The 11,513-nt window shown below is 32.2% G+C and overlaps 1 long non-coding RNA gene across 1 annotated transcript; it reads left to right on the plus strand.

Moving 5' to 3' along the window:
- Positions 1 to 1,404: 1,404 nt before the first annotated feature.
- On the plus strand, positions 1,405 to 11,219 carry LOC130630714 (uncharacterized). Its single transcript, XR_008982103.1, has 7 exons — positions 1,405 to 1,598; positions 1,759 to 2,885; positions 3,218 to 5,944; positions 6,068 to 6,633; positions 8,698 to 8,779; positions 9,533 to 10,047; positions 10,191 to 11,219. It is a non-coding gene; the product is annotated as an uncharacterized LOC130630714 (long non-coding RNA).
- Positions 11,220 to 11,513: the final 294 nt, after the last annotated feature.

Here is an 11,513-nt window from a genome sequence, read left to right on the forward strand (position 1 = left end):
CCTAATTGCTTCTACAATATATTATCAGGTAAAAATCATCTTCAAAACAGGTATTTCATTTCAAAATTAGTGCTGCTGCTAGTTTTCCTTTGTTTTCGATTTTCCTATTTCATTAAATATTCTGTTGTTACAAATGTTAAGATTATTTTTTTGTTGTTACGAATAACATTTTTTTTGAGAAAATTCCGCGAATGTAGAGTGAATTCCATCTCCTCCATTCTGTTTTAACAAAAGTGTTTTTGCCACTTAAAATTTGTTGCTATGGGTAAATGCCAGCACCCCAATTTTTTTGCTGATTCTTAAAATTTGTTATGATAGGTGAATTCCATCTCCCTAATTTTCTTGTTGCTACTTAAAATTTGTTGCTATGGGTGAACTTCATCTCCCCAATTTTGTTGTTGTCACTTAAAATTTGTTGCTATAGGTGAATTCCATCTCCCTAATTTTCTTATTGTTATATAAAATTTGTTGCTATAGGTGAATTCCATCTCCCTAATTTTGTTGTCTTGGGTTAATTCCATCTGCCCAATGTTGTTGTTACAACTAGTTGTTCCGGGTGAATTCCATCCCACCTTTGTTTTTGTTGTTGTCTATTTTTCAATGGGTGAAGTCGACCTCCCCATCAATTTTAATTATACTGTTGCTTCTATTCGCTGAACTCCAACTTCCATCCCAAAAATATTTTTGTATATAGTTACTTACATTTTTTTCTACGATTTTAGAATAATTTATAACAAAAAAATATTTTTTTATATTTAATCAATTTAAAACCAAAAAAATATTTTTATATATAAATTTTTCATTACGATTTTGTAATATGAGTTTCAAATATTAAAAAAAACCCAGAAAGTGCCACATTTTTCTTAAAGTCGACTTATTATCAAAACGTGTTTTTGTTTCCACAACATACAATACAAGTACAGTTAATAATATCAGCAAAAAACTTTTACATGTATTTATTCAATTTTTTTATTAAAAAATATGCCAAATAAGTTGTTCCCTTAAAAAAAATTGCCACATATCAACAATTTCACACAGTTGATTAAACCTCTAACGATTTGTACCTTAAAAAGAGTGAACTCTTTCTACAAAGACAGTTTTTTAAGTTGTTCAGTTATTAAATAGTTAGTTTACTTCTTCAAATAGTTACGTTTGAAATAGACTTTTCATAGCAAAGTATAACCAAATTTAACAATTTGCCGTCCATGTTGTCAAAGCTGATTTTTACCAAAAGACATATTTCCAGCAAGCTCATGGTATCGGATAATGTTCTCTATACAAAGGTAAAATTCTAAATAACTTAAATTACTCTGTTTTCAAACATTCGATTTTTTAACATTTGCGTCTGATACTTACTAACATTCTTAAAAGTCCTAATTTCTACTTCTAAACACACAATGTGGTACGTGTTTCTGAAACTGAACCCTTTTTTGTTATAATATTTATGTGTTAACATTTTATTGTAAAATTTTTAGAAGCAAAACAAAACAAAAAAGGACCAAGAGAAATATTCTACATCTGATGTGCTGCCATGAACATATATTTAAAAGATGTACAAGTTTGCGGTTGGCTTATGGACTCAACAAATTTAATATAAGGTATCACTTTCTTTTTACTTTTTGTTTTTTCTTATATGTACACAATCAGTTTGAAAATCTTTTTAACGCAAGTTTGCGATGCAGCAATGCAACTGCTCATCTTCACAGTATATTTGCATAATTGTGTTCCCATTAAAATACATTTTTGTGTTTCCAATAGATTATGTTGAAATTACCTGCTTTGAATTGTTGCTACACGTTATATCATGCACATAAAAGATTACCCACTAATAACTTCGTTTTGGGACATAGCAGTTAACATGTATGACATCGTAGAATTCGTCATACACCTTGCAGACCGAAGAAATACGTTGATTCTTTTTGAGAACATTACATTAACAGTACCTGAAATCTGACGGTTCAGTGATAGTTGGTAAACTTGTGCCGAACCTTCGCCATCATGATGGAAGACTGTTGTATAAACTGCTGAAGGGTCATATGCAACTAAAGTTGCAACTGAAGAAGCTATGTTGCGTAGAAAGAAAATAGAAGTAACTACATCGCAATGCAGATTGTACTAGTCTTTGACAAAAGGTGGAAGTTTCTTTCAAAGAATAACAAGCCGCACAAGAACTTCTGCATTCTTTCCTTTCAGGGATGAGAAGTGATAGAAAAGGAATGGATTTTAGCTGTACTGAAACAAACAGTTGTGAATTGCAAAGCATGCGGATTGGTGAAATATACCATGCTTGGGATCTGGTGTGTTACCTTGAGTTAGCATCCCTTGCCTGTTGCAAGACACCAGTTATATGTATAGGCACTATCCGCAATAACCAATAATTTTTGTTCAACGTATACAATAATTCAAATGTTATATTTAATGAATTTCTTTCTGGAGCTTTTCCGTTATTACCATCCTCGATTGTGGACACAAATCTCACCATAAATGATGTTATTGCACTTCATCATGTGTTGTACATTACGTAAAAGGCTCTTGCTTTAGTTTTATCTCATAAAATAACATTCTATGAGTTGCTATTGTTGTGGTTAAACATTCACATTCAAAATGCACAGATTAAATCGATGCCTTACTGCACCATTCCACATGAAATTCAATTGACAATTTATTGGATTCTATAGTGAAGCTGTGGCTATGCTTTCATGTTTTTGTAGTTTGTGTGAGAGCATTGATGTACTTGCAGTACTCCTACTTATAACAGTATCAATTACCAATTAATTGTGGTACCAGAAAAAAAATAGACGTCTTGGGCCACATTTAATGCAGTGATCAGTACGGCACAGCTATGTCGAAAATGTCTCATGTTTTATTCATTGTCTCTCAAAGAGGTAAGCTCGTGTCATTAAAAAAATCTGTACGCTAAAGAATACTGCATGTTTTGTTATTGTGTTAAAATAGATATTTCTTTCGAACACTGCTTCTTATTTTATGGCTTAACTAAGACGAACTATATGACTGAATAATTTTCTCACTTTTGCATTGAATACAACCTCAAAATGTTGCCATACTTAATTTTCTTGAAATTTATTTTACCTGCTAGTCTTCCCACTAAGCGGACAACCGTTATTAAAGTATATGAAGTTCCAGCAACATTTCCATCAAAAAGACAAATTACTTCCCGGCAGTAATAAATGTTTATCACACAGCTTAATCATTGTAGGTTCTGATGGACATCACAGAAGTGAGAAAACAACTGCACTTTCGCAATCTGACAGCACTGGTTAAATGCTGTTGGTGGAAAAACATGCCGCGTGAATGAAATCTCCTGCGGAGTTTGATCAATTACTTAGCAGTTATATTTATTGCTAAGGAAATGTAATTATGATGAAAGTTGTTTGTTATGACAACTTATTGTAATATTGTTTTATAATAACATATTAATGAAGTTGCTTTTACTGACACTGTTGCAATAAATTGAAAAATAATTAAAAGTTGTTTATTGCCAGGAAAATTTTTCTGGGGATTTAAAAAATATGTTGTTTACCATGTCTTTGTTAACTGTGACACCTTATCAATATTGTTCTACTTTTTTCCTGTTTTGTTAAAAATATGCGATATCATGTGCTCTGGAAAAGGTGGTAATGCTGGAAGCGCCACAGACAACATGCACGGCAATACGTGAAAAAACTTTATAATTGTTCACATTTCTTTCGTTACTGTATGTTGTTAACAACAGTCAACTTTTGGTAAGCAATAATACGACTTTACGCTTAGCAAAGTATAACGAGCAGGTAAAAACAGTCAGACAGTAATTTAAAGTTTAGACCAGACTGCATTAAAGTAAATCTGAAACTTGTTTTCCTGTTCTAGTTTCGTCCCCTGTAATAATTTAAGGTAGGTGTTATTGACGCCAAGTATAGAGTGGCCATACATTCAGCAATTGCGATACCCAAATGCTTTTTGTATAACCAAATGTTCTCCGAAATATCCAGATGATATCTTACATTAAAAACGTGTTTTTTTATTATTTTTTTCTAATATTTCTTAGAAACAGTATTCATATATTTTTTTCTTTCCTTTTTCTTTTCTGTATTTTTTCATGATTATTCAGCCTTTACGAGAGCACCTTATGTAATTATGTTATCATTATCTAATATTTTTGAAAACTGTGATATCGAACACATAGCTATAATTACGATTTTTAGTTATATATATTTTTAATTGGCTCGTTTTCGTATATTTTAGAATTTTTACAATCATAGAACCCTGATCTTTTTGTTATATTTTCCAATTTTGTTATTTCTTGAAATTGATATGTTATATCACAGGCTATTTAACTGACATTTTTATATGTTTACATGTTATTACGTATACACGTGTGTTTTTTATTTTAAATTTCAAGACTTACTTTCCATTATATGAATATTATAAACTTAGTGTTTTGACAATTATTTTAGTTATTTTATTCCCAAAAGGTGTGTAAGGTAATGGTCTGTGTATCTGGCCTTGATGTATGACATTTTATAGTATATTTCCACGTGACGTGAAAGAGATTTTTGTTGCTGATTATCGGTGATCATACGATAAAACGTCCACGTGTTGAGATTGAACCATGCAATTGTAAGTGAACGTTGGCTGGTATTTAATGCTGCTCGTGCTGTGCAAAAATACGCTTGTCGTAATGTCAAACAAAACTGCATAACGAATGTTTTCCGAATTAATTCTGAGTGAACGTTGGTTTGTAAGTAATGCGGAATTTGATTTTGCATGCTCGTGTAACGATTCTAATACGAAAACACGTATACAGATCGAATGTGAGTAACAAAATGGGATTGGCATGGTAAACATGATTTGAACGAAATTTATGGATTAAGTTATTCGCTTTACAGTAATCCGTAAGACGACTTAGTCAGACTGAACATTATAACAGTAAGTTTCACTTAAATGCGTGTCGCGTATGGATAGCATGATTAAAAGTATCAACTCACTTAGAACTTTCTTTCTTATTTTGAAGATGATCACTATGATATATTTTCTCCAGATGCTTTGTCAAAAAATATTTTAACATCTTTAGGTCGCATTTTCATCAGAACATATTACAATCGTTTCAAAAGTTTAGTAAAACGTAAAAACGTTAGATTTCTCCAAAAATCTAATGCATCAGTAATATAATAATTCTAAGCCTTTCAACGCTATTATACCAGAGTTTTTTGCCCATTGTAGCCCTGGAAAAGGGGGGAGAGGGTGGGTAGGGGATTGTGGTATGTATCCTTGAAGACTGAACCATTCATTAGCATATATAAAAAATTATTTTAACATCAAAACAGCGCAAAAAATGTTTTAAGTTGACCTGCCGAAAAAATAATTCTAAGAAACAGGAAAGTTCAGTTTCTCCAACCAAATATTTTGTTCACGATGGATAAATAAAACTTAAAAAAAGTCACCAAGTTTCAGAACTATCATCAGCTCTCTTTTTGTGACTTATGCCTGCACAAGCATATAATCATTAAAACGGGATAAGCACAAAGAAGATTTTGTCGTTTTTAAATTTGACGTCCTGTTTAACAAATGCGTGTGATCTGGATCATACATCATGTAAGTTGTTAAAAGCCGAATCTTAGAATATCAATTGTTTACTTTTAATTTCTTAACCCTTAAAATACTCTCGCGTTTAAATGGTTTAAATACCAAAAAACAATTCGTATTTAAGAATCCCAGTTGTCATCGGTTGCTAAGGAAATGACATAGATAGTTTGATTTCGAAAATATTTTAAACTACGACATCAATGAAACTCTCAAAATTTGCACACCACATCAAATAAAATGATGTAAATTTAAGTTGGAGTCAAAGATATTTTTCAGTTGTTTTGTTATTTTTTAGAAAAAGTTTATTCGAAGATGGTTAAATTCATAATTTTCATCTAAAGAAAGAAGTCTTCCCAAAAACGTATGTAATTGCCATGTTATCTAGCTTACTTGTAACGCCTTTTTGTTTTCAATTTTCTTGCCTTAAACAAACAATGGTATTATATTACCACATATTGCTAAGAAAATGTGTGAATTTTTTTAGGTAAAAGTTGCCATGTAGAAGTTAAAGATGACAAAATTATATGTTGTTATAATGGCTTCTAAACACATTCTTTATAACAATTCAATTTTTTGGCTGCTATGGAAGACCTCAAACAAACTGTATAAAAACGTCGTTGGGTAATTACGAAAAAAACGTGTCACATGGATGTTAGAATTATAGCTTGTGTCAAATTGCTTGAGATGAAACGGAGTGACATCTAATGCTAGTGAGTTCGTTCTGTCAAGTGCTTACACAGAATTTACAGTATCAGAGAGTTTAAAAGAATCATTTTAACCTTTTTGGAAGCTGAATTATACAAGCGTCAGCTACGTAATCCAAACAAGAAATCGCATGAAGAGTTGTCTAATTCGATTTAATGTTGCTGGTGGTGATGGATACATTGAAGAGTACAATCTCCTTTCTCACGATTACTTTGGTCGACTGAATAATTCTATTCAGGTAACTGGCTGATCAAATGGTATTATTTTAGAAATTGTTGAAAACAATGCATGAAACCAACATAAAATATTTTTTGCCAAAACATACGAAGATCATAGGTGTTAGCAGTAAGTATCGGTTTATTGAGTTGTTTGTGCCAGAAATGTATTCTCATCATATGAAACCCACGATAAAAATAAAATTCAACCCAATTCTTGAGAAATTGAAATGTGTACCCGCCAGAATGAAAGGTTCAACTTAATTGTTTTGAATGTCTCAGTACTGATTGTGCACCAGTCATTCGTTCATTATCACTTAGTTGATTGTGGTGCTGCTAAGTATTTGACGTTTAGAATTACCACTGTTCTTCCTGGGGGTTGGGGTGATTCATATTAAAGGTTATTTAGCATTGCTGGAAAATCAGGTAGTTATAAAATAAGAATGTCTCATGGAACTCATCCAGTTTGGCGATAAAAGTGATGGTAACGACTGATTTTCTTTTAATTGTGACACCTTCTATTGTGTTAACTCGTTATTGTCATGCAAAATTACAAAAATAATTTTTTTCATTAAAAACACCCTAAATCTCTTATAATAATACAGAGACTGTGTCTGTTTGTAACAGGCAAAGTGGATATCGTCATTTTCCTTTGATGTTGCCGAAAAACTTTTGTCTAATATGTTAAATTTTCTGACGTTATGGCGCGACGTCAATAGCACTAGCTTAGGGTCAATATCCTATATATTAAATAAATGAAGTCATTACAGTGCACTTAAGACTTTGAGGTCAAATAATTTGGAAACGAGATGGTGACGTCAATGATTTTTCACCCCGTAGGTAACTAGAGAACCAATTTGGGTAAGTTTTCCAAACCTGGCTCCCTGAATCCGTTTCGGAATTAACGGGTTGATGACCTCATCAAGAACCTTCAAATCCCAATATCTCTGCAACCGTTTGTCAAAAGTACATGATCCTATACATTTTCTTGATCAGCGTTTCAAGATCTATACGATGAAGACAACGGGTATACAAATTTCCTAAAAAATAATTTTAGTACTTTTATTAGGGACTTCGCTGACGTCAGCACAATTTTCCAAGCCTTATATCTTATTAACCGTTCATCAAAAGTACATGATCATATACAATTTCTTGACCAGCGTTTTAAGCTCTATACAATAGAAGCAACGTGGAAAGAAGGTTCTAATTTTTTTTTTGTGGATGGATTGCTGTCGTCATCAAAACATCTAAAACAACCTGTTTTCCATTGACCTTCTCACTAAGTGGATTTCTCCACGGGCCTTATCAACTAGTATTAAATAATATTAAATAGTCTTAAATCATCGTTTATAATTCAGGGACACTACGTCCAATTGCAAAATGTTTTTTCATAATCTAACCATAAAATATATACATTAATTTAACTTTTTTATAAATTATCTGTAGTGTAAAAAGTGCAGTTTAATTTCATTGAGATACTGTTGTATCGCGGCTCATGGTTATTGCTGCTGTGTGATTGTCGCGTGATAAAGATATGTGCCTACGAAAATTTTATTGGATGGATCCATCCAATCCAATATTGATACATTGCCACTCCGTCATACTGTTGTCCTTTTAATTCAGAGATTGCATTCATACCTGCAGAACTTTAGAAAATTTCACTAACTTAAGTTTTTGTTGGTAATACAAGAAATTACAAGCAACTACAATATCATGGAGACGAATATTCAAGAAATTAAGTTGCTGATGGTGATAATAATTGTAAAAGTATATTTTTACACCACATACAATCTATAAGAGGATACACCTGTTTTGTCAGGTCTTTTTTGTTGGCTAGCCAATAGTGCTAAGGAGAGAAACTAAATTATTAAATACCTACTACAGCGCATTTTTAGTTTCCATTGACGGGGTGGTGTCTTTCATTTCGTGGTTGTTTAGTGTTTCTGCACCTACTGTAGACCAGTAGGGGAAGTTGATTGATTAAATACACATTTTAATAGTGGTGCTATTAAATTATTTAGTGTGGCAGTTTCATCCACACTAATTCGTGAAGTATATCTATAGTTAAGAAATAACTACCGCTGGTGGTTAATGTGGAAATGTTTAAGAATAAATGCAACAAAATTTTAGTTAACTTATAACGTGTGCTTCTTAACAAGTGATGTCATCTTTTTTCTATCGTTATTCTTGGTAGCGGTGGTTGTAGTGTTGATACTGACACGATGTATGGTATCTTTGCTCACATGAAAATGGACAAATGCTATGAGTTTTGACAGGTACATGTTTACATAATACACTAATCTACTTTCCGTTATAATTATAATATTGACAAACGTTTTAAGTAAAATCAGCCATTAAATTATTTGGTGTTGGCAGCTTAGTCATCGCTTGATAAGCTTACATCCAAAAATTTTTGCCTTAGATTTTTGGAAAACCGACCCTGAGGTATATATTAAGTGCGCGTTCCTAATGTTCAGGAGAATTAAAAACTATTTTGCTTTTTTGTTTCTTCCACATTGCATTTTTGTCCTAATTGTTTATAACCTGTAACTAAAATAAATTATTTATATTTTTTTGTATCTTGACCGTAATTCAGAACGTACGAAAAGAATTAATAAATACCGCGGACTAAAAATGCATTTTAATCAATTTGAATCGGTTTGAACCGTCCAAAGTAACAAAGTTTTGACTTGATCTTTTCGGTAATCAGTCCTCCATTTCTAGTTTATGTATTTCATTTGACATTGCATGTAAAGCATCTGCTTTGTATCTGTGGCAAAGCTCAAATCTTCAACGCATTTCTCTGGAAATGAAAACAAGTGTTTCAACAAGGGACGACTTTACATTTAATACGGATAGTTTCATATTGTTTTTGAAAATAGTGTACAAATCATTACTTAATTTTCTCTTGTGATTAAATTTAAAATTGCGATTTTATGATGTTAGTAAACACATTACCTCTTTGCATAAGCTAATCTTCACTGTTAAAATAGGTGGAAATTTGCAATAAAGATTATTAATTCTTTTAGATTTTGAAATATGAACGAAATAATTGGTTTTGACAGTAACTCTAATGTGTAAGTGAAAAAAAAACTTGACAGCATCTGTGTAATTTCATCAATGGGCTCAACATCACACGTCTGAGTTAATATCGTCCTATACGGAAACTGCAGAAAAATTTAGAACCTCTCACGAACTTAAACCTCACTCAAGATGAAGAAGATGAATATTATATTTTGCATGAAACTTCTATAACAAGGAACACGTACCAACTGCGCCAGGCTACCTGAAAATTTGATTTCAAGTTTAAATAAATCAAACGTAGGTATTGGAGTTTCGACTAAATGTGTTAGAGAAAACAAATTTTCCTATTAATCGTTGTATTTTTATTTATTTTAATTTATTTTCTCTATTTAGTGTGTGAACATTTCAACATACAAACAATTTTGCACAGTCGTTACAATTTTTGAAGAAAACGAATCAATTTTGAGTTAACAGATACTGCGTTTCTCCGTCACAATGGCAAGATCAATTTCTATGCAAGGTGATAATGTTTTTTGTTATCAATTTTGTTCTTAAAATTTTAACCCGAAATATCTGATATTCTGATAAAAAATGTTCTTATAACAAATATGTGCAAAGTTTCAAAAATGTGTAGCTACTTAATTTATAAATAACATGTTTTAGTTCGATGAGTATCCAGATCAGTTATACCGTCCTAACCATCATCTCAGTTCTTTGCACAAAAGTAATTTTCTTCAAGGTCTGTGTGCTTTTGTATACTGAAATTTAAACTTCAATACTTTATGTGCGTACAAATCTGGCGCACAAACAAAAGATTTAGTACAAAAATTACACACCAAGCGTTTCACTTGAATATTATAACGCGTAAAATACGTTCATGATACTATTACACTAAAAGTTATTCAGCGCGCAACAAGTGTAATACCAAAAAGACGTTTATAGGCATTTCAGACCGCGAAACTTGTCTGATATGGCTCTTTTTAACAAAATACTGTTTTTGCGCTTATCTATACAATTTCTTATCAATTGCTACCACATCCATAAGACAATCATGACTGATTGGAATGGAGGCCTATGGATGTTGCGTACAGCTCAGCATGTTTAATCTCAATTTGCTGCTTCTGGTAACTGCGTGTATTTATTTGACGTCTATTGCTGTACATCTGTAAGCTAATTTAGAAACTGGGGCTCTTGTAGTCGAAAAACGCCCCTCAATTTCACCTATAATCATAGCAGCAGTAATTTTCGCAAAACGTAACCATATGTGACAATAAACTTACCTTGCCACTAAAGAAACTTATAGAAAACAAACAACCGATTTAATCTCAACAATATCATACCGTTCGTACAATTAAAGCTATAAAAACATCACAAGTCATGCTCAATATCATAACGAACAGCAGCTGCGGTTTTTTTTTTGCCTGTTAATTGGTTTGTTTTGTACTGTATCTTAAGAGATTGTTTGCGGTACAAATGCTTAAGTCATAGGCTGAATTTTATTATCAAACGTTTTACACATGTACGCATAAGTAGCTTTGTATTTTTTACTTCCCAATCTACATTCAGTGCGCACAACGTAAATTTATTCTTTCATTGCAAGCAGCAACTTTTTTCCTTTTTTGGTCTAGTCTCTCAATAAAAACTGAAATATCATCCAGCAAACTTTCCAGACTATTTATGCACTTACATATAGCGCCAATTCGCAATTGAATTTATCAATACTTACCCTCAAGGTGAACAACTGGTGTAACGCGCAACCAAATGCACGTCCTTCCAAAAATATCCAACCACTTCAATCTATATATTTACCATGGCAAGCACAAGCATGTACCGTTCCCCACATTGCTACCACGCCACTGACTGTACATAATAAAAATTAACAGAAGAAATTCAACCGTTTCAATCTAAATATTACCATGACAGAAAAACCGTGTATGTAATGTGCGCCTACTACTGGTTCTAGTGATGGTCCTGAGTGGTTTCTTA

This window comes from Hydractinia symbiolongicarpus, chromosome 2 (assembly GCF_029227915.1).
Source record: "Hydractinia symbiolongicarpus strain clone_291-10 chromosome 2, HSymV2.1, whole genome shotgun sequence".
In the NCBI taxonomy this organism is placed as follows: Eukaryota; Metazoa; Cnidaria; class Hydrozoa; order Anthoathecata; family Hydractiniidae; genus Hydractinia; species Hydractinia symbiolongicarpus.